Source organism: Chlorocebus sabaeus, chromosome X, assembly GCF_047675955.1.
Source record: "Chlorocebus sabaeus isolate Y175 chromosome X, mChlSab1.0.hap1, whole genome shotgun sequence".
Taxonomy (NCBI): Eukaryota; Metazoa; Chordata; class Mammalia; order Primates; family Cercopithecidae; genus Chlorocebus; species Chlorocebus sabaeus.
Window position 1 is genome coordinate 39741531 of NC_132933.1, and position 23733 is coordinate 39765263.

Consider the following 23733-nt stretch of genomic DNA (forward strand, 5'->3'; position numbering starts at 1 on the left):
AGGATAGACAAAAATAGTCATCCTTCTGCTCACGTGAGACAAATGCATATTTGATCACTTTCTCTGCCCTATTGTTTCACTAAGCCAGACTAAGGCATAAGTGACTATGTCTTTACCCTCCTCTCACATGTAAATTGTGTATTCAGTAAAAGGGTAATCAGAGACTTAAAAAAAGGCAACCGTTTGTCTTTATCTCCCTATGACCTGAAAGCCACCTCCTCTGCATCGAGTTGTTCCACCTTTCTGGACAGAACCAATGTACATCTTACACATATTGATTCATGTCTCATGTATCCTTAAAATCGATAAAATCAAGCTGTGCCCAAGCCACACTGGGCACATGTCATCAGGCTGTGTCAGGCACATGTCCTTCACCTTGGCAAAATAAACTTTCTAAATTGATTGAGATCTGTCTCAGTTACTTTTGGGTTCACAGTCCCAATAAAATATTATTTATAAAAACAGAGGGAGGTCAGTAAAAATGGTGGAGTTAGAATCTCTGAAAATTTTATCCTCCATAAAATCAGTAAGAAAACAGAGGCGACAGAATCAACGTTCTCAGAACAATGGAAATTCACCAAAAGCTTGCAGCAATCTGAAGAACGGTTTTATTTGAGAGGAAAAAAACTGAGTCTTAGTAAGAACAGTAAGCTTTGTGCCATTTTAACTCGCCCTATTCCCATATTTCCCTCCTCCACCTCCACAGTAGGCTTGAAAATCAAAAGTCCTCAATCTTGCTGGAAACAGATAGCCTCACAGCCAGGAGGCAGAATGGATCTGAATTCTCTTCAAAGTTCTATCCCATTGTCATTATTTGATCTTTCTGGTGACTAGAAGACCCTACTTGCAAATCCTTCTTTATTTAAATAGACATGGAGCTTGCACCATTTGAAAAGCCTTTTTCTTAGGGGCATTTGTTCCAAAAAACAAAAATGAGAGGAAATTGATTAACTTCATGGCTGCCTGAGGTAAACTATCCAAAAACCTTAAAATGAAAATCTAGGAATTAAGATGACCAAAGAAGCTTTGAAAGCTCAGATGTGTTCCCGAGAAAGTAGAAGGTCACATGCCTTTGTAAAGCTGTTTGCATGTCCAAGAAAGATATAACAAGGTCTTAAGCTCTCACTTCTGGCTAACCTTAAGACATTACACAAGCAAGCAGTGAGGGATAAAATGGAGTTTTCAATTGCCTGGCTGAGTGTTGAATTTGGGCCCAAACATGCATAAAAAGCCCTTTGGCAAGGACTAGGAAAATTATTGGTGTCATATGACCACTATACTTAGCAAAAATCTCAGTCATGACACAGAATGAACACTACAGACTTAATGAATTAGTGTAGAAAAGTAACTGAACAAACAAATAGCAACTAGCAGCAACAGCAACAGACCCTGGGAAATGGAGAAAATCTGATTACCAAAGTTGCTACATTAGATTATTTGAAAAGTCCCATTTTCTACCAAAACTTATGAGATGAGCAAATATACAGGAAAATATGGCTTATACACAAAGGAAAAAAGCAATTAATATAACGTCTCCCTGAGAATGCCCAGCCATTGTATGTGCTAGACAAAGACTTCAAATCAATTGTTTTAAGTATCTCTAAATAACTTTTAATAAAACATATTTATAGACCTAATAGAAAACATAAGAATGATGTCTCATCAAATTTAGAATATCAATAGAAAGAAGTTCTGAAAAATAAACCAGTAGAAATTCTTGAGCTGAAAAATATGATAACTGAAATGAAAAATTAACTAAAGGAATTTTACACCAGATTTGAGCAGGCAGAGAAAAGAATAAGCTAATGAAAAGAAAGGTCAATTGAGTGTATTCAATGTAAGGAACAGAATGAAAAAAGAATGAAGAAAATTGAATAGAGACTTACAGAGCTGTGGCACGACATTAAGGACAACATTTATGTAATGAAAAACCCAGAGAGGAGAAAAAGAAACTGGGCAGAAGAAAATACGTGAATAAATAATAGTCAAACTCTTTTTAAGTTGGATAGAAAACATTAATAAATTTATCCAAGAAGCTCCACAAACCTCAAGTAAGATGAAAAAAAAAAAAAAAGAATTCTACAAAGAGACACATCATAGTCAAATGGTCGAATGCCAAAGGCATGGAGAATCTTGAAAATACCAAGAGAGAAGTGACTCGTCATGTGTAAGGGATCCTCAGTAAAATTAATAGCTGCTTTCTCATTGGAAACAATGTGGCCAGAGGCAATGGGATGACATACTTAAGGTACTGAGAAAAAAAGACTTTCAACCGAAGATTCTATAGCTAGCAAAACCATACTTCATAAAATAAGTGAGAACTTAAGACATTCCTAGAGAAAATAATTCATTGCTAGTAGACCTGCTGTTCAAGAAATACCAGAGGCAGCTTTTCAGGTTGAAAGAAAGTGACACCAGACAGTAATTTCAATCAGGATCAGATGAAAGCACTCTAGACAAAAACTTGAATCTGCATGAAATCATGAGGAGTATTGCTAAAGGTAACTATAGGTAAATATAAGAGACAAAACGTATTCTTGCTTGTTATATTTTTCTTCTTTTATCTCATATAAAAGACAACTGCATAAACCAATAATTATAAATCCATGTTGATGATACAGAATTATAAAAATTAATTTTTGTGAGTGTAATAGCACAACGAAAGGCAGTGGGAATAGAGAGGTATAGGATAAAAGTTCTGATATATTATTAAAATTAAATTTGTATTAATTTGACTAGACTATTATGGGTTAAGATGTTCATTGCAATCCCCAGGGCAATTAGTAAAATAACTTTAAAAAACATATTAAAACAAATGACAAGGGAATTGGAATGAAAAACTTGAAATGACGCAATAAAAAAATACCTATTTAACAAGAGACAGCAATGGAAGAATAGAGGGATGGAAAAAGACATAAGACATGAAAAAATATCAAAATGGAAGATGTGAACTCTATCAGTAATTATACTAAGTGTAAATGAATTCAACACTTCAATCAAAAGCCAGCAGTTGAAAGAGTGAATTTAAAAACATATGATATGCTTCCCATAAGAGACATAATTTAGACTCAAGGTACAAATAAGCTGAATGTAAACGGAAGAAAAAGATTGTCTTGAATACTCAGCATCCCTTGAGAGTTCATATGAATTTTAGCATGAATTTTTCTATTTCTGCAAAAAAAGTCATCAGAAATTTGAATTTTATAGTAATTGTACTGAAGCTGTTGATCCTTTTGGGTAGTATTGACATCATAACAATAGGAATTGTATTCTAATCCATAAACATGAGAGATCTCTCTATTTATTTTCCTTTTCCTTCAGCAGAATTTTATAGTTTTCAGTGTATAAGTCTTTTACCTCTTAGGTTGTTTATTCCAAAGCATTTTATGTTTTTCATGTTCTTATAACCGGGATTGTTTTCTTGATTTCCTTTGTAGAATGTCAATTATCAATGTACAGAAAGACATCTGACTTTTGCACATTGATTTTGTGTCCCACAATCAGTCTTCCAGGCCACCCCCAGACAGGTTAGAACAACGAAAAGATGTCTGTTCTGCTCCCTCCATTTTGAGGGAAAGAATTGAGAACTGGATTGTTGCTTTTTCACTGTTGCATTATGCCACGTTGGGAAATGGGTGAGGCAAAAGTGAGTAAAAACATCACATTTCCTAATGTTTTGAATGTTGCTTTTTCTTGATTAGGCATTCATTTGGCCACTTTAGACCTTTGACTGTTTTTGGAGCTCTGAAAAAATTATTTTAGCCAATATCTGTCTATCTATGTATCTATCTATGTATCTATGTATCTATCTATCTATCTATCTGTCTGCCTGCCTGTCTGTCAATCTATCTATCTATCTATCTATCTATCTATCTATCTATCTATCTATCTGTCTGTCTGTCTATCTGTCTTTCTCTCTCTCTCTCTCTCTCTCTCTCTCTCTCTATCTACCTACCTACCCACCCACCCACCTACCTACCTACCTGTCTGTCTGTCTGTCTGCCTATCTACCTACCTGCCTGTGGGGGACAAGTGCATGGAGTTTCCTTTTATGCCATGTTTCTGACATCACTCCAAATGCCAAGGCAGTGATTTTGAAAACTATTTTGTCATGTTCTATTTCCTAGGTTAAATATCGCCACCTTCTTCAGTTACTCTCTAAAATTTGGCAACATCCATATAGTTCCCCATGATTCCACATACATGAATAGTAAAGTTTGGTGATTCCATCTTCAGATTTCTTCAGGGCAGGTCGATCCTCTTTGCCACCTTATACACCCATGTTTTTTTCAATTCTTTTAAATAATACTTTTTAATGCTCTGTAATTATGACATATGTTGAAAGAACACAACTTAAGAATGAGATTTTCTGCTTTTTCTTGTCACTTATCAAAATTCTACCATCTCTTTAAGACTTCACTTCACTTTGACCATTACCTGCCCACACATTCTTCTCATACTTACCTTGGACACAATCATAAAACTTTATAATTCTAGATTCAACAAAAAGCTTAATTTTCAGTTTCACTGATTGCTTTGAGTACTTTCCTCTTTTATTCTCTATATTATTTTTCATATTATTGTTGACATAATTCTATTTATGAGAATATTCAACACTCTTTAATCATTATCTTGTATTCTAGAGTCTCATATAATGGGATCAAGCATACCTTTCTGCTTAACCCCTTGATCTCTTTCTTTCTGAAGTTCAGAGAAGTATAGCAATGTCCAATAGTTCAATTGCATGTGGAACTGCAAATATCTCAAAATGAAGTTTACTTTAAAAAACAAGTGAGTCAGAAAAATTTAAGGAGCAGCCGTCTCCTTGCAGCTAATTAAAAAATAGCAACCATTCTTCTATCTGAACGAGTCTGTGTCTTAGAAGCATAGAGTTACTGACTTGTATTACATGCTTGCATGTTTTTAATTCTCTTGAAAAAAATATTGTTTACATTCTGTATTAGTTTGCTAGGGCTGCTGTAACGAAGTGCCGCAAACTGAGTGACTAGAAACAACAAAAATCTATCTTGTCACTGTTCTGGAGGCTGAAAGTCTGAAATCAAGGTGTCAACAGGGCCATACTCCCCCTGAGATTCCAGGCAGAAAATCCTTCCTTGCCTCTTTCTGATTTCTGGTAGTGGCTGGCAATCCTTAGCATTCCTTGGCTTTCAGTTGCAGGCATTTCAATTTCTGCTTCTGTCATCACATAATGGCCTCACGGTGTGTCTCTGTCGGTGTCCCTTCTCTTCTTATAAATACATCAGTCATACTGGGTGAAGGCCCCCTGTAATGACCTCTATCTGCAAAGACTGTTTCCAAATAAGGTAACATTTACAGGTCCCCGGGGCAAGAACTTTAACATATCTTTTTGTGGGACACAATTCAATTCATAACACACTACAAACTTGACATGCTTTTTGCACTTTTTTAGTGATTAATTCTGAAACACCCCTACCCACCTTTTTCAATTATTTTGATAAGCATCACTGCAGACACTCTCTCTAAACTGCATCTTACAGTGGTACATAGAATTGCTGTTGATGATGAGACATTTTAGGAGAACTAAATTCTAATTAACTTTGTCACTGATTAACTTTGCCAGTGTCTTTTAGGGAACAGGGAAAGGATCTAAAGATTCATGCAGGTTGTCACAGGTGGCAGAGACTAGGACCCAGATGTTCACAAATCTTTTCACCTCTCAGTGAAATATACTTAGTTTAAAGAAAAATTCGAAGGAAAAAGTTAGGAAAGCATTCAATACAATTGACTTCTTACAACTTTTCTCTGTTTTGTTAGCCATGTACTAGTAGAAATAATAAGAAATAGGAATATGGACAAAATCAAGGAATTGAAAGTGCAAAAGAAAATTCTACCTGATTAATCAGTTCTTGAACAAACTAAGATTTGTCTGTAATATGAGACTTAACATTTCCACTAGGCATAACAATAAGTAACTACTTTAGAAATAAAGAACATTGTCATATACACTGTAACAAAGGAAAATCTTGTTTTGGCAGTTTTATACATTAACATCAAAGCAATTCCTTTAAATTTTGGGAGAGTCTTTCCCCCTAGGAATTGCTTAGAAATGAAAAGCTATAATGCAAATCTCGACTATTTTGTGACTCAAAATCCCAGACTTAATAAAAAGTGTGTCTCTATATACTCAGGCTATTTTCTTGCTGATAGTAAATGATACATTTTCTTTAACAATTTGTCCCTGGCCAGTGGGAAAGATAGAATTGTTAGACAATCAAGGGAGGGACTTTATGCAAACAATTACTATTTGTCAGTGCATTGAGAATAATCATGAACACATAGTAGGTAATCAGCAATGTCTTCCTAATCCCTGCACACATTACGGGATCCTGGAGATAATGAGTGTTAGTTCCACATCAAGATCCATACAGCCTGTTACAAACTAAAATTTTTACAATTATTTTTATTTTAATTAACATTGAATAATTAATGTGAAAGAATTTTAAAGTACTTTACCAATGCAAGCTATTAATATAATTAATGAGTTGACAAATGACATTTTTAATAAACGTGAGCTTTTTTCGGTCACGTATTGCTTCCCTTCTAAGGGCAGGACAGTGTTTCACATTTTTTCATTAAATTAACTTATTCCTCTGGTTCATTTTATAAAATAACTTTGAAACGTCTTTCATGTGAAATATATGTGTGACTGAGAGAGAACAAAACTCTAATTGTGCTCATACTGCAGAACTTAAAATAGATTAATAAAATTAAGCCTCATCATAGTTTCAAAATATTTAGGAGGCATCCATTTTGTACAACTCTTTATAAAATCTGTACTGTTCAAATGTGAGTTAACTTATTTAAAGTAATGATCACTTTAAAATTCGGTGAAATTTAAATAAGAAACTTTCAGTGAAATCCAGGAAATTTGAAAAGAAATGGTGTCATGATAGGAATTGATTTGAGAGAACGATACAGAAAATATGGTTGCCAGTTAAATACTGTTTTTATTGGAAAGAGGGTAGCCTCAAATTCTGATTATGCATGGAAAAAGAAAAAGAGCTATGGGTAGAAGTGGAGGTTATATAGAACAAAGATAGCAGTGATCCCATCATCTCCCCTCTCCATTACTTATTCCATGCTCAAAACCTGTGTCAGCTAGACGATTGCAAGAGTCTCCTCTCTGGCTTCCCTGCCTCCAGTCTTCCATCGATCCAAACCATTCTCTATGATGCAACCAGAATTATCTTTCTGTAATGTATATATGATCATGTTACTCCTCTGTTGAAAATCTTTTAATGACAATCCATTTCTTTCAAAAGGAATGCCAACCTTGTTACGATGCCCTTTAAGGTTCATCACACTTATGTTTTTCTTTCTAGCCTCATTTCTCCTCCTCTTTTTGCTCACTGTTGTCACTGTCCCATCCTCAAGCTCCAGTAATGCTGAAATAATCAGAATTCCTCCGTGTCATTGTATTTTCTTGTTAGCTTTGGGCTCTTTTCACATGCTGTCTCTAATAATCTTTATTTTTAGAACAGTTTTAGGGTCACAGAAAAAGAGAGCAGAAAATACGGAAAGTTCTCATTTTCCCATATACCCCCATTTTCCTCACATGTACAGACTCCCCCATTATCAACATGCCCCACCAGAGGAGCACATTTGTTACAATTGATGGATGTATTTTGACACACATTATTATCAAAGACCATGGTTGATTTTGGGGTTATTTCTTGGTGGTGTACCTTCTATGGATGTGGACATACTCTTACCAGATGATACAGCAGTTATGCTCCTAAATATCTACCCAAAGAAGTTGTGGACACGTTCTGAACTTCTTTGGGTAGATATTTAGGAGCATAACTGCTGTATTATCTTTTAAGAGTAGGATCAGTTCTGTAAGAAACTTCCAGCTGTCTTCCAAAGTGGCTATACTATTTCGCATTCCCAGCAGAAACGTATGAAAGGCCCTGTTTTTCCACATGTTCACCAGTAGTCAAGTGTTGTCAGTGTTATGGATTTGGGCCATTTTAATAGGTATGTCAGGTATCTCATTATTGTTTTAATTTGCATTTCACTTATGACATATTATGAGGACTATGGCTTCATATACTTTTTTGTCATGTGTGCATCTACTAGATCTACTTTGGTGCGATGTCTGTTAAGGCCTTTGGCTCATCGCTGAATTGAGCTGTTTGTTGAATCATTGTTGTCTTTGAAGAGTTTTTTGTATATTTTGGATAACAATACTTTGTCAGATATCTCTTTTGCAGATATTTTCTCTCAGTCTGCATTTTGTCTCTTGACAAGGTCACTTGCAGAAAATAATTTTTGAAAATTGAATAAAATCCAGCTTGTCAATTATTTTTTCATTGATTGTAATGGGTGCCATATCTAAAAAGTCATCTCGAAACCCAAGGTCATGTAGATGTTCTCCTATGTTATTTTCTAGGAGTTTTGTATTTTGTAATTTACATTTAGGTCTGCGATCCATTTTTAGGTAATTTGTTTTTAATTTTTAATTTTTATGGGTACACAGTAGGTGTAAATATTTATGGGGTACATGAGATCTTTTGACATAGCCATGCAATTCATAATAATCCCATCAGGGTAAATGGGGTATTCATCACTTCAGCAATTTATCCTTTGTGTTGCAAACAACTGAATTATACTTTTTTAGTTATTTTAAAATGTACAATAAAAGTACTACTGACTATAATCACCCTGTTGTGCTATCAAATACTAGGTATTATTTATTCTATTTTTTTTTGTACCCATTAACCATCCTCACTTTTCTCCACCCCACCACCCCCGGGCAACTACCCTTCCCAGCCTCTGGTAACTCTCATTCTACTCTCTATCTCCACGAGTATTTTGAGTTAAATTTTTGTGAAGTATTTTGTAATTTTTGTAAAGCTTGTAATGTCTTTGTCTTGATTCATTTTGTTTCATGTGCATGACCAGTTATTCTGGCACCATTTGCTGAAAACTAACAATCTTTTCAAGACTTCTCAAGGCCGGATTTGGTAACCACTTTATAAGATCCTGTAGGACTTATCAGACTTGAAAACTATGAAAAATATTTCACGGATCAGTTAAAACATTAACTACTCTGTGAATCCTTCCTTGACTTCTCCAGGCAGGATTATGCTCCTTTTGTGCTATGTACATTTCTCAATTGTAAATATTACATTATTGCATTTTAGTCCTTTGTCTACCTGTCTCACTCTTTTCTGTACACACATTATCTCAGAAATGTGACTAATATAAAGTTGATGCTCAAAACATATTTGTTGAATAGCTAAATCTATCAATAAACCAACCAGTCAGTCCATAACACTAGGTATTTAAATAATGATAGCCAAGCCAGAGATCTTAATTTAAGGAAGCATACACTACTAAAGCAATTTCAACTGATTCTCAGAATAGCAGAAGAAAACAAAGGAAAAAGTATTGCTTTCAGTGGCCATAATTTATAAACAAGAACTGTTATTTATAGTATCATAGCTAAAAATAAAGTAATGTTTGTGTCGACAGCACAGATTTCTGAGGATATCTAAGTTGAACTAATCTACAATAGATAATTATGGGAATTAATTTTGAAAGGAATTTCATACACCAAAGTGATCGTGCACCTATAAATATTAAAATAGATTGTTTTTAAAAAGATGTTATGTGAATATTTATAATTAGTGCCAAGACAAATTTTAATTATAAAATCAACTGGAATATTAGAGGTGGTAGATTTATAGCACTCTACCACTTTCAGCAATCGTGGAGTAGTTTGTTTGGACCAATTATACTTCTGAGAAACCTGGAAAATCTGGGTAACATATAAAATAACATCTATTGGAGTGCAAAGCAACCTACCCAGACAGTACGCGTTTGTGGAGACATGATATCTCAGAGAAGGGAAACCTAGAAGGTGAGACCAATTTGGCACCAGTAAGTCCCTTAAAGGATTTATGCAGACACAGTCAAATGCAGTGACTGAAGACTGAAAACATAAGACAGCTGTTTTCAGAATCTCAGATCTACAGGAGAAAAATTGGAGTTTAAAACTTGACAAGAAGGAGAAGACTTGGTAAACACTTGAGGCTTTAAGTTAGGACCCGGAAGGGTTATATTCTAAGGGGAAGAGTGAATGAGAAGTAGAACAGCCCTCACCAAAACTAAAGGCCAACTTTAAATCAGTTAAATCCCTGATTGGAATAATACAATCTCTCCTTAGCCTAACTGCTTACCAGAAGGAAAATTAAATTGTCCCAGAAGTATAACAATATCGAGAGCTTCAAATAATCTCAACTATTTTTCATATACAATAATCAGCAGTAAATAAAAAACCATCAGGCATGGAAAAAGTAAAAAATTAACTGAAAACTGAGAAAAATAAACAGATGATATAAACAAACTCATGTAGAATCTAGCTATTTAGTTTTTAGATATGAACCTTTAAAAATGATTAACAAGTTTAAAAAATTCAGTGATAAGGTGAAGTATTCAGCAGAGGACTGGTAACTAAAACAAATCACCAAACAGGAAGTCTAGAATCGGAAAATATAATTATTGAAACTAAGAATAGATGGATGAGTTTAGCAGCATATTAGAGATGAAGGAAAAAAAAACAGATCGAAGTATGGGTGAGGACTGAAGAGAAACTGTCTAGATTGAAGCACTGAGAGAAAAAGTTTCAAGAAACACATGGGACATGGGAAAAATTCTGATATACATGTAATTGGCATCATGGAAGGGGTGAGCAATCAGAAAATGGGGCAGATACAATAATTGCATAGAAATGGCTGAGAATTTTTCAAAACCAATAGATAATATTAAGCTACAGATTCAAGATATACTATACACCCCAAGTAGGATCAATGCAAAGAAAAATGCAGGTAGGCTCCTCATAATAGAACTCATTAAATCGAATTTTTTATTTTAAAAGCAGTCAGAGGGAGGGAAAATACGTATCATTTTTAAATTTGTGGTCACTTTGCTTCTACAGGCATTTCCCTGAAGATAGCACAAGTTGAACTTTTTTTTATATGGGATTAACATCTAGTCCATGGCAAACATCGGAAGCATACACCTATATACAGTCAATCTCTGAAGGTGAAGACTATTTCCAAATAGCAGTGTCTTTCTGTTCTACTTAAATGTCTGATCCAGTCTTTCACCTTTAGATTTTTCAGACATGAATCAGTTACCAGCACCTTTGTCCTCAAGATATCCCCCCAAAACAACACATATTAGTCTCCTCTGAAACCCCATTATTTGGTTTAGTGAAGTATGTATACCCCATTGACATGGAGTTGGAGAGTCAGATAAAGACTAAATTACTTATTTCCCTGTAGGTCATAGTAAAAATATGTGTGTGAGTGCATACATTTTCATATATACATGTTTCAGTCTTTTCTAAGTGCCAATGGAAGCCTTGACGTGTGTTAAGGACTGATAAAATGAGGTTTGCATTTTTAAAAATGCCAGTATGTTTGCAGTTTGGTAATAAGAGTAGTTGGGGTAGTAAAAGAGAACCAGGAAGACCAATTAAGAGACTACTGAAGTACTTCAAACTAGAGATTACTATGGCTTGGACTTGAAAGGTGACAATAAATATAAAAATAAGTAGATAGATTATAAAAATATTTTGATAGCTTCCATTGAGGTGGCCCGGGTTATATTTTTTTTCTGCTACTCTGACATATCTGTTGTTTTTTATGTCACTATAAAGGGGAGCTGGGTGGGAAGTGGTTAATGTTTCTTCCTCTTTTTCCATACTTAAAAGAGGCAATATTTGGGAGCTGGAGCAAAATGACTGAATATAGCCCTTCAGTGATCATTCCTCTCAAGATGACCAAATTGAGCAACTATTCATGCAAGAAAACACCTTCATAGAAACCAAAATAGGTGACAACCACAGTACTTGGTTTGACTATATTATCAAGGAAAGAGACATTGAAGAGGGTAGAAAAGACAGTCTTGCATTGCCTATAGTACCTCCCCCCCCCCCCCCCCCCCACTGCGAACCCCATGTAGTGTAGCATGAAGACAGAATCTGTGTGCTTGGGTGAGAAAGACCAAAGTGAGAGTAGACTTTGGGAACTCAGTGCTGTCCTGTCACAGTGGAACGTAGTGCAGGGAAGAATTCTGCTGGCACCTGTGAAGGGAGCATTTAGACCAGCCCTGGGCTAGAAATTCCCTGCCTCAGCAGGAGGAAACAGTTCTGGCTGGCTTCACCACCCGCTGACTAAAGTGACCTGGAGCTTGGAATAAATTTGAGTGGCAGTCAGGTTAGAAGGTCTGTTTTTATGTCAGTACCATGTTGATATGTTGTTGGGGAAAGGAGAAGGAAGAATACAGATAACTTTGTCTTGCAACCTGGGTACCATAGTAATAGTAATAAAAAGCAGCAGGCATATTCCTGAAGCTCCAGAGTGCAGATCTTTGCTCCCCAACAGCGTTTTCAGACCCACTGTGGCCAGAAAGGAATCCACTGCCTTGATGAGATGTACCCAGTTTCAGAAGAATTTACCATCCACTGACTAAAGTGGTCTTAGACTTTGAATAAACATCAGTAGCAGCCAAGCAGCAGTGGCCACAGGCCAGTATTGTGCTGGTCTGCAAAGCTTCAGGTGCAACAATGTGGAGTACCAGCTGTGCTGGCCACAGGAGTGTCCATACCAGCATTTCACCAACTCTCACTGCTGAATTATACCAAACATTTAAAGATGAACTAATACCAATCCAGTTTAAACTATTCCAAAAAATTGAGGCAAAGGAAATGCTTCCAAACTTATTCTACAAGACCAGTATTACCCAGATAACAAAACCAGATGAAGACACAACAACAACAAAACTACAGACCAGCATCTCTGATGAACATAGATGTAAAAATCCTCAAAAACATACTAGTAAATAGAACTCAACAACACATTAAAAAGATCATTCATGCTGATCAAGTGAGATTTACCCCAGAGGTGCAAGCATGGTTTAAAATACATAAATTAATAAATGTGATTCATCATATCAACAGAATGAAGGACAAACCTATATGATCATTTCATTAGATGTAGAAAAAGTATTCCATAAAACTTAACATCCCTTCATGATAAAAACTCTCAAAAAACTGTGTATAGAAGGAACATACCTGAACATCATAAAAACCATATAAGAAAAATCCACAGAAAGTATCACACTGCATGGGAAAAAAAACCTGAAAGCATTTTCTCTAAGATCTGGAACAAGACAAGGATGCCCACTTTCATCACTTTTATTCAACATAGTACTAGAAGTCCTAGCTAGATAAATTAGAAAAGAGAAAGAAATAAAGGACATTCAAATTAGAAATGAAGTCAAGTTAGCCTTGTTGGCAGATGATCTGATTTCATATTTAGAAAAACCTAAAGACTCCACTATACAACTGTTAGAACTGATAAACAAATTCAGTAGAGTTTCAGGATACAAAATCCACACACAAAAAGCAGTAGCATTTCTATATGCCATAAACAAACAATCTGAAAAACAAACCAAGAAAGTAGTCCCATTTAAAATAGCTGCAAATGAAATCGAATACTTAGGAATTAACCAAAGAAGTAAAATATCTCTTCAATGAAAACTATAAAATGTTGTTGAAAGAAATTAAAGACATAACAAAAAATGGAAAGATATTCCATGTTCATGGGTTAGAAGAATCAATGTTTTAAAAATGTTTATACAACCCAAAGCAATCTACAGATTCAATGCAATCTCTATCAAAATAATGTTCTTCACAAAAATAGAAAGAGCAATCCTATAATTTATATGGAGCCACAAAAGACCCAAAATAGCCAAAGTTATCCTACGCAAGAAGAACTAAACTGGAGGAATCACATTACCTGGCATCAAATTATATTATAAAGCTACAGTAACCAAAACAACACGGTACTGACATAAAAACAGACACAGGGACCAAGGAAATAGAACAGAGAACTCCAAAATAGATTCATGCATTTATAGTCAGCTCATTTTTCACAAAAGTGCCAAAGACATATACTGAGGAAAGAACAACATCTTCAATAAATGATGTGGAAAAAACTGGATATCCATATGCAGAAGGATGAAACTAAATCCCATCTCTCATCATATACAAAAATCAAGTAAAAAAATAAAGACTTAAACGTAAGACCCCAAATTATAAAACTATTAGAAGAAAACGTTGAACAAACACTTCTGCACATTGGCCTGGGCAAAGTTTTCTTGAGTAAGACGTTAAAAGCACAGGCAATCAAAGCACAAACAGATAAATGATATCACACCAAGATAAAAAGCTACTTCACAGCAAAGGAAACAATTAACAAAGTGAAAAGAGAATCTACAGAATGGGAGAAAATATTTCCTAACTACTAATCTGAGAAGGGATTAATAACTAGAATATATAAGGAGCTCAAACAACTCAATAAGAATAAAACCAAATAATCCAACTTAAAATTTGCAAAAAATATGAATAAACATTTCTCAAAAGAAGACATGCAAATGCCCAACAGGTATATAAAAAACCTCAACATCACTAATCCCCAGAGAAATGCAAATTAAAACTACAATGAGCTATAATCTCATTCCAGTTAAATAGCTTTTTAGGCCAGGCACTGTGGCTCACACCCATAGTTCTAGCTACTCAGGAGGCTGAGGTGAGACGATCGCTTGAATCCATGAGTTTGAATTCAGTCGAGGCAACACCAGAAGACCCTGTCTCTAAAGCAATAAAAGGCTTTTATACAAAAAACAGGCAACAACAAATGCTGTCGAGAATATGGAGAAAGGGGAACCCTTTATATACTGTTGGTGGGAATGTAAATTAGTACAACCACTATGGAAAACAGTATGGAGATTCCTGAAAAAAATTTTTTAAAGATAAAAATAGAGCTACTATATGATCCAGCAACCCCACTGAGAAAGGAAATTAGTATATCAAAGTAATATCTGCATTTCCATGTTTATTGCAGCACTATTCACAATAGCCGAGATATGGAATCAAAGTATCCATCAATAGATGAATGGATAAAGTAAATGTGGTACAAATACACAGTGGAATACTATTCAGCCACAAAAAAGAATGAAATCCTGTCATTTGCAACAACATGGATGGAACTGGAGGTCATTACGTTAAGTGAAATAAGCCAGGTACAGAAAGACAAACTTTGCACTTTCTCCATAATATGTGAGAGTTAAAAAAAATGAACTCATGGACTTATGCTGTAGATTGTTGGTTACCAGAAGCTGGGAAGGGTAGTGGGGAGAGGGGGATAAAAAGGAGATGGTTAATGGACACAAAAATACAGAGAGAAGAAATAAGATCCAGTGTTCAGTAGCATAATAGGGTAAGTATAGTTAACAATAATTTACTGTAATTTTCAAAATAACTAAAAGAATGGAATTGGAATGTTCCTAATACAAAGAAATGATAAGTGCTTGAGGTAGTAGATACTTCAATTATTCTGATTTGATCATTATACATTGTATGCTTGTATTGAAATATCTTGTACCTCATAAATATGTACAGCTACTATGTATCCATAACAATTTTAAATAAAAAATTTAAAAGGCAATATTCATGCAGATATGATATATGGCAATAAACCACATTCATTCAATGTTTGTTTGTACTCACTCTTTGCTTTCATGAAACCCTTTCAAAGAGACAGAGAATGCAGAAAAGTTGAGTCTGCTGTACTAAAAGAAGATCTATTTCCATATCCTACGATTGGCTTTCTGCTATTTGGACTCAAAGTCATTTCAAAAATGAACGACAATTGGAGACTCTGGTTGCTTGTAGAGCTGTTCACAAATCTGGTTTCCTGTGGTAGAGATGTGGTAGGATGGCACTCGTAGCTGTTGAAGTTAAGCAATGTGTTTTTATTTGTCTTTTTAAAAATAAATTTTACTGTGCATATTTAAGGAATACAATATGATATTATGAAATACACGTGTACAGTAAAATGTTTGCTATAGTGGAACTAATTAACATATCCATCATCTCCCATAATTACCCATCCACCCCTATGGCATGAGCAGCTATAATGTATTCATTTAGAAAAAATCTTGAATATAATACATTACTATTAACTATAGTTAGTACATTATATCTTTCAACTTGTTTCCCCTACATATTTGCCAGTTTGTATCCTTTGATCTACATCTCCCCATTCCCATCCTCCTACCCACTCCCTGACCCTAGTAACCACTATTTTATTTTCTATCTATATGTTTGATCTTTTTTGAGATCATGCCATCTTTTCCTTTCTGGCTTATTTCACTTAACATAATGTTCTCCAGGTCCATCCATGTTGTGGCAAATGAAAGGATCTCCTTCTTTTTCAAGGATGAATAATATTTGGCCAAAAAAATAGAGTGTCACTTACAGGAGAAACCTTTAAGAGTCATTATTTTGTTCACCACCTTTCTTTTCTATATAATAAGAACAGAAGCTCATTTCGAGATGAAGCCTCTGTCAACCCGAGTCCTAAAGTAAGGGGAATGAGCAGAGCCAGCTGTGCTCCACCTCTCAACTTCTTTGGGTTTTAGCATATGAGAAAATTTTGTTGTTCTAAACCTCCTTTATGGTTATTTGTTAATGTGGCTGAACCTAGGCCATCCTTATACAGACACCAGTGAGTCAGTCAATCCTCACTCCTAGCAGGGTCTCCCTCTAAAACAATTGACTCTCTGGACATTTAACACTGGTAATGACTAAGAACTCACTATCTTTTGAGATAATGTTCTCCAATTTTAAGCAGTAAAAATTATTAAATATTCTTTGTTTTGAACCAAAACTTGCCTTTCTGTAACCTCCACTCAAAAGCTAATTTACATAGTGAGCTTAGTTAATGAACAGGCACTTGTCTAAATGTCTTTGGTGACATTCTGCAACTTAGAATTTATTACCTGCCTCAGGAAGCGTTCTGCTAAAACTATTTTCTGAAAAATCCTAAATCTCAAACAACAGAACACACTGAATGTAAATTAAATAGCTCTCTTGAGCAGAAAATTAAATTGGTTCCATGACATGGGTTTTAAGGAAGCCAACATAATATAAACAGTGCTGCAAGTGACTGATAAACCTGCAAACTCAATTGATACCCTACCTTGGTAATAACCAATTGGGAAAATTAGAGTAATGTGCATGAGCATATCTCATTCACACACTATTATCTAAACAGAGCTAGAAAATATGTTCAAATAATTAATGACACTTGAATCCAGAAGTATCAATATAGTATACACTTTGAAAGCACCCTTCTTTTAGTTTTTGTAGGCAGAATGACCTACTCACCATAATCCCAGGTTAAAGCTCAACTTTAGTGGTTCAAAGTAATTCATTATATCAGTCTATTTTACAATTAGTGCAGAGAAATAAGTAACAACTCGTTCAGTACAATTTAAAAGCCAATATGAAACTGCCATTGCCCCACATCTGTTTCTCAAGAGTCATTCACGTTTTCCGGACTTACATTATAACTTATTATCTGAGCTTTTTAAAATCAACACAATTTACAGAAAGGTTCAACAGAAAAATAAGAAAAAAAGAATATGTTCTTCAAAAATGAAGAAATATAAAAAGACACTATAAAACATGCTTAAATTCAATGTAAATCAAGCAGCAAAATTAAAGCACAAGATTCAGTTTTTCATCTGATATTGTAACTTTTACTAGCAATATCTATTATTGGTAAGAGTTTAGAGAATGAACCCTCTTATTTACTGTTAATCACCATGTAAAGTGACATACTGAAGGATGGGGATGAATATCAATTATGCCTTCCAAATCAGTAATAGCAAGTAGATACTAACCTTCTTCCACTAACCTTCCTGTATTAAGACTATCATAAAGATTGTGACTGGCCATCAACTTCAAGATTTATTCCACTTCATGGAGGGCATGGTAGTGTCAGTCATCTCTTTTGTATCATCTCAGATAATCTCACCTTGAACTCTGATTCCAGCCATGGCTACAGTGAACAGTATTGTGTAGGTTACATTCTACGTTATACCAATTACCTGTATCGGCCTCTGATATGAGCTCTTCTACAATGTGCTACTCATTTTATAACCCTTTCTGAAGAATTAGGCAGGACAGTGTAGGTTTACACATTATTGTTTGAACTAAAAAGTAAGAGATAAACATTCAGCTTCAGGAATAGAAAGTCCTTAGAGTTAATTAAGTTCCTATACTGACCAATTTCTGAAACTCTGGAGGACAGTCAGCTAGAATGTCTATTGTATTAGTCCAAGAAGGGTCAATAGGAACTGTGGAAAATGAGACAAGCCTATCAAATACAGTAGGATATCTATATTTTATCCGTTTTCTCCAGGGAAGAACAATCATCTTTCCTGTTAATCTTGATGACTTAAACAAAAAAGTGGGAGAACCAGGGAAGAGGAAAGCTTTATTTCTCACAGTTCTGGAGACTGGGATGTCCATGATAAAAGTATCAGCTTATTTGACTCCTAGTGAGAGTCCTCTTCCTGGTTTGCTGATGGCCATCATCTTGCCATGTCCTCACATGGCAAAAAGAGAGGGAGAGGTTTGGAGAGAGGAGAGAGGGAAAGAGTGCTCTCTTGTCTCTTCTTATAAGGGCACTAATCCCATTAGGAGGACCCCATCCTAATGATTTCCTCTTGACCTAATTAGTTCTCAAAAACCCCATCTCCAAATACCATCACTTTGTAGGTTAGGACTTCAACATATAAATTTTCGGGGAGCAAAATTCAGTCCATAGCAGCCAGAAAAGTAAGAGATCTCATAGTACTTGAATTGATTCTGGAATAACATATTTATTTTTAAAAAGCACTGTGGGCCGGGCATGGTGGCTCATGTCTGTAATCCCAGGAGGCCAAGGCGGGCGGATAACCTGAGGTCAGGAGTTTGAGACCAGCCTGGCCAACATGGTGAAACCCTGTCTCTACTAAAAATACAAAAATTAGCCAGGCATGGTCGCAGGCGCCTGTAATCCCGGCTACTCAGGAGGCTGAGGCAGGAGAATCGCTCGAACCCAGGAGGCAGAGGTTGCAGTGAGCCGAGATCGCACCATTGCACTCCAGCCTGGGGGACAAGAGCAAGACTTCATCTCAATAAAAAAAAAAAAAAAGCACTGAGAGTCTGAGGGATGACAAGTTTTTGATTTGTACAAAGACTGGTAAAATTATTTTATATAACTCAATCATGAAAGTAATCACTCTTTGTCAACCTATAAATTCCGAGGAAGATAAAAGAAGATAATTCCCTAAACTGCATTGTTTTGTCAATTTGTTAAAAATTATTTTCCATTTGCAATCAATCATTCATGCTATGTTTATTTGCTTTTAGTTTGTTTGTTTATTTATTTAGAGTTTGGGACATTACCATAACAATCAGTTGGCTATAAAGAGTTTATCATAACAGTTGGCTATAAAGGGATATTATTTGATTTTACCTTTAGTCCTACATACATTTTAAAATACTAAACCATTTTCCTTACTTTACACAGGGTGACAGGTGCTTAAAAAAACAGGATAATATAATGAAGGAAATGAAAATATTAACTCCATTTTAAAAAATCTTGCTTTAACATAGATGATAATACATATTCTGTAAATTCAGGGGAAATTACTTCTTAGAGATTTTAGTCATATGAGGCAAGCAATAGAGAAATAGGACCTTGCTGAGATAGCTTGGGTATCAGCCCAGGGGGACACCTCTAAAAGTATTAAATGTTCATTTACACCACAGTAAGCAAACTCCCTTTAAGTGATTCCTCAAACTGAGCGGAATACATTTATTTGACCCAAATGTATCTTCATTTGTCTGGGTGGTTAATTGGATGATTCAGTTCATTTGTTCTTCTATTTCACTGACAATTAATATATATACTTCATATTAATTACCCCTTTTCAACAAAATGACATTTCACTGTAGGCAACACTGAACACAATTTATATTCTGTAATTACTGAGAAGGCACCTCATGATCTAGTTACAGGACCTCAGGGATATCATAGTAAATCTCAAACATCACAGTGATGTATAAGTGATGTGTAAGAAACTGATTGAACCTGAGTTCTTTCGATTTCAGAAAAAAAATAATCAATGTGTTTATATTTTATTAGGTCATAATTTTCACAATGTGGTACATAAAATTATTTATAAACACATTAAATATGGCAATGTCAGTAGCTCATCCATTTCAATCATTCACATTTTTTTTTAACTGTAGAAATTGACATTATTTAAATCCTTGCTGTTTTCTCTCCTTTTTTTCTCAGTGTCAAAGCACTTCAATTAAAACACAGAAACTATAGAAATTTATCTGGTAAATATGCTGATGATGTCCTAAACTTGATCGTTTGTCTCAAAATTTAGTGCATGTAAGTTTAAACCCATAATTACAGTTTTATTTAAAGTCGCATCACATAGAAAATTAGAAAAACATTCAGGTATTGAACCTATCAAGTGAGTTCTTATTTTAGGAATTTGCTATATAGTTACTTTTCAAAAATTTATGGAAGAATTGACCAATTTGAGAGTAATATTTTTTACTATTGGAAACAGAATTGTGATGCCTTCACCTCTTTAACTGAATTTAGCTATTAGAGAAAAACTGTCTAGTGGTGATGTCTCACCCCACTTTGTTGATAAAAAAGAAATGTTATTTTTGTAACTTCTGTAGTTGAATCAAACATAAAAAGCACAGTGCTCAGGCAGAAATAGCTGTTTCTTATTTCTTTGATTTCTCTCAACCCAACTTTTGCTGTCAGTAAACTGGCAGTCCCACATGGCACTTCTTCTCTTCTTCCAAAAATCCAACAATTGTGTTCATCAGTTGATGGCTAATAATCAAGCCACTATGTGAAAGTGAACCATCATAGGAATATATTTATTCCATCTCCAGAAACACAAAGCAAGATCTGATGAGAATTTTTTTTTAAACAGTGATTTGTTTTACCCATAGAAGTTCCCCTCCCTCTGTCTCTTAATGGGGGAGGTTCTTCCTTCTTTCTTACCTATTATACTCTCTGCTCTTTAAAACCACTCCACGTGTGCCTGTGTTGTTTTATCTTGATCGGTGCAAAACCAAGGACCCTGGCATTCCTCCAGTCATCGAAGCCGTATCATTGTGAATTTTTACTCCATCAGCCAATGAAAACAAGGTCAAATGTAGCTGTTGTGTGTGTGTGTTCATTTTAATTTTGGTTTTAGAAAGATAACGGAGTCAAGTTGCTATTAGCTTTCAACTTCTATTGATTTTGAATCTTGCTGACAGGGTTTGTTATTTGTCAACTCAGTATACGTTATTACTCTTTGCTTAGTGTCTAAACTATTGTTTTAATTGGGATTCCAATGAACTCAGCAAAAAAAGATTTCATTTTCCAGGTTCTCTTACAGTTAGGTGTGGTATTAAGACTAAGATGTATGCAGAAGTTATAGGATGAAAGTATTTTGAAAGTTTCTAAAAGATGGGCAGATGTATGCCCTTGTTTTCCCTTAACTTCCTGTCTTCTTTCTCCTGACAGGAAAGTTAATGGCTGAAGATTCAGCAGCCATTCTGAACTGGAAATTACATGTTAAGGCTATTATAGAAGAAATTAAATCTCTGTGTCCCCAAGGTATCTCTATACCGGCCTGGCATGCCTATCTCCAAACCTCCTTTACATGAGACAGAAACAGCTTCTATCACCTTAAAATCTGTTACTTTAGGTGTTTTCATTATGAGCAGCTAAAATGAATCTTACTTGATACAGTGCAAGTGTTCATGGATTAGGGCATTGTTTGATAAGAGGAGTAAGAAAAGAATATAAATTGTATTGGCCCTGACATGCCACAATGAGGGCTGAAGCCAAATTAATCAAATAATAAACTCAAATACAAAGAACAACATTTTTTTGTTGGTTTCAGAACTAACAAGTAAATAACATAGAAGTAATCAGTACTATCCTTACAATAAGAAAAAAGTTGAACAAACTGAAAATGAACGACTTTTCTTCAAACCAGAAGAGAAGTAAAATCACAGAGCAAACTGCCCTTCTGAAATCTGGAAAGACAAGCAAATTCATTGAGTCCCAGCTGTAATTTCCTTAAATGCAGCATAATTCTCTAGAGCCATACATAAACTAATAGGGACACCTAAATGGTAATTTTAACAAATTGCTGAAGACTGAGTGTGGACTAACATGAAAATGAGAGACTCCTGGGGGCCACAGTCTTAGGGATGCCACCACACTTTCATGGACTTTACCTCCAGGAAGTTTTCTATGTTCTCACTGCCAAGAACCAAGACAGATGGCAGGGCTCTGGTAGGAGGAGTAACATTATGAAACATTTCTAGGGCATTGTCCGTAACAAAGACCTATTCTCCGGGGGAAAATAATTAACAGAGCTTTGCCCCAGAGCCCTGAGAAAATGGCATTCTTTTCACTTTAGCCTCCTCTAGTATTTAGGTGAGAAAGGTGATTCACCTAAAGTGGAAGATAGAAAAAAAAAAATAAACTATACAAGAAAAAACTTTTATAAATGTTACAGGCCAAAATGTATACCCACTAAAAGACTGAGAATTAAGTGGAAGATTATATAGGACTAGTCTTCCACATTTTGACATTATCACCAGTACAATAACAATATATTACAGCTGAAAGTACTACAAGACTCAGGCTTTATTTTAGGAATACTTCGGAAATACCATAGTCAAGAGTAGTGACAAAAATAAGACACTAGAAGAATCTGAAGCATCTGGTAACTACAGCTACAGCTAATTTTAAACAAAAACTGACTTCTAGGTAAATTAACATAAATTCTCACACTAGTAGCCTACTTACCACAGTTCTTGTTACCCAGTGCAACACATCTAGCCTTCAAAAAATATTGCATGGTATACCAAGTGGCAGGAAAAAAAGGCATCTGAAAAGAAAAGCAAGCATCAGAACCAGACTTAAATATGGCAGAGATGTTGGAAAATAACCATGATCAAAATGTTAAGGGCTGTAATGAAAAAAAAAGAATCTGCAGCATGCAAGAACAGATGTTAATGTAAGCAGAGAAATGGAAAATCTAAAGTAAATTCTAGAAGCATTAAAACAGAGACAAAGAATGCCCTTGACGATCTCATCAGTAGACTGAACAGGGCAGGGAAAGAATCAGTGAGCTTGAAGATAAGTCAGTGGAAACTTCCTGTACCAAAATAAAAGAGAAAAACTAATATTAATAAAAAAAGAATATGTAAAAACTGTAGAACAATATCAACATGTGTGCATATTCAGAATAAAGGAGAATGGCTTAGAACTCTTCAAAATTAATGACACACAAAACAAACCACAGATACAGAAAGTACAGAGAATATCATTCAGAATATATACCAAAAGGACTACATATAGGCATATCATATTCAAACAGCAAAAATACAAAGATAAAAAAAAGTTGAATAAAGCCCAGGGAGTGGGGATGAAGGAAGCCGTCTTACCTATACAGAAAAAAATGATAAGAATTACAGCAGACTTCTGATCCACGACCACGAAAGCAGAAGAGAGTGAAGTGAAATATTTAAAGTGTTGAAAAAAAAAGAAAATCCAACATACTAGAATTATTTTTTTTCCTTCTTTTTTCTTTTGTTTTTGCTTTTTTTGTTTGTTTGTTTGTTTGTTTGTTTTTCTTTTTCTCTGGTGAGACGAAGTATCTCTTTGTCGCCCAGGCTGGAGTGCAGTGGTGCAATCTTGTCTCACTGCAACCTCCACCTCCTGGGTTCAGGTGATT

At 35.1% G+C, this 23733-nt stretch overlaps 1 long non-coding RNA gene across 1 annotated transcript; it reads left to right on the forward strand.

The window, feature by feature from the left end:
• Nucleotides 1–20255: 20255 nt before the first annotated feature.
• LOC119620892 (uncharacterized) lies at nt 20256–21865 on the forward strand. Its single transcript, XR_005237433.1, has 2 exons — nt 20256–20351; nt 21504–21865. It is a non-coding gene; the product is annotated as an uncharacterized lncRNA (long non-coding RNA).
• Nucleotides 21866–23733: the final 1868 nt, after the last annotated feature.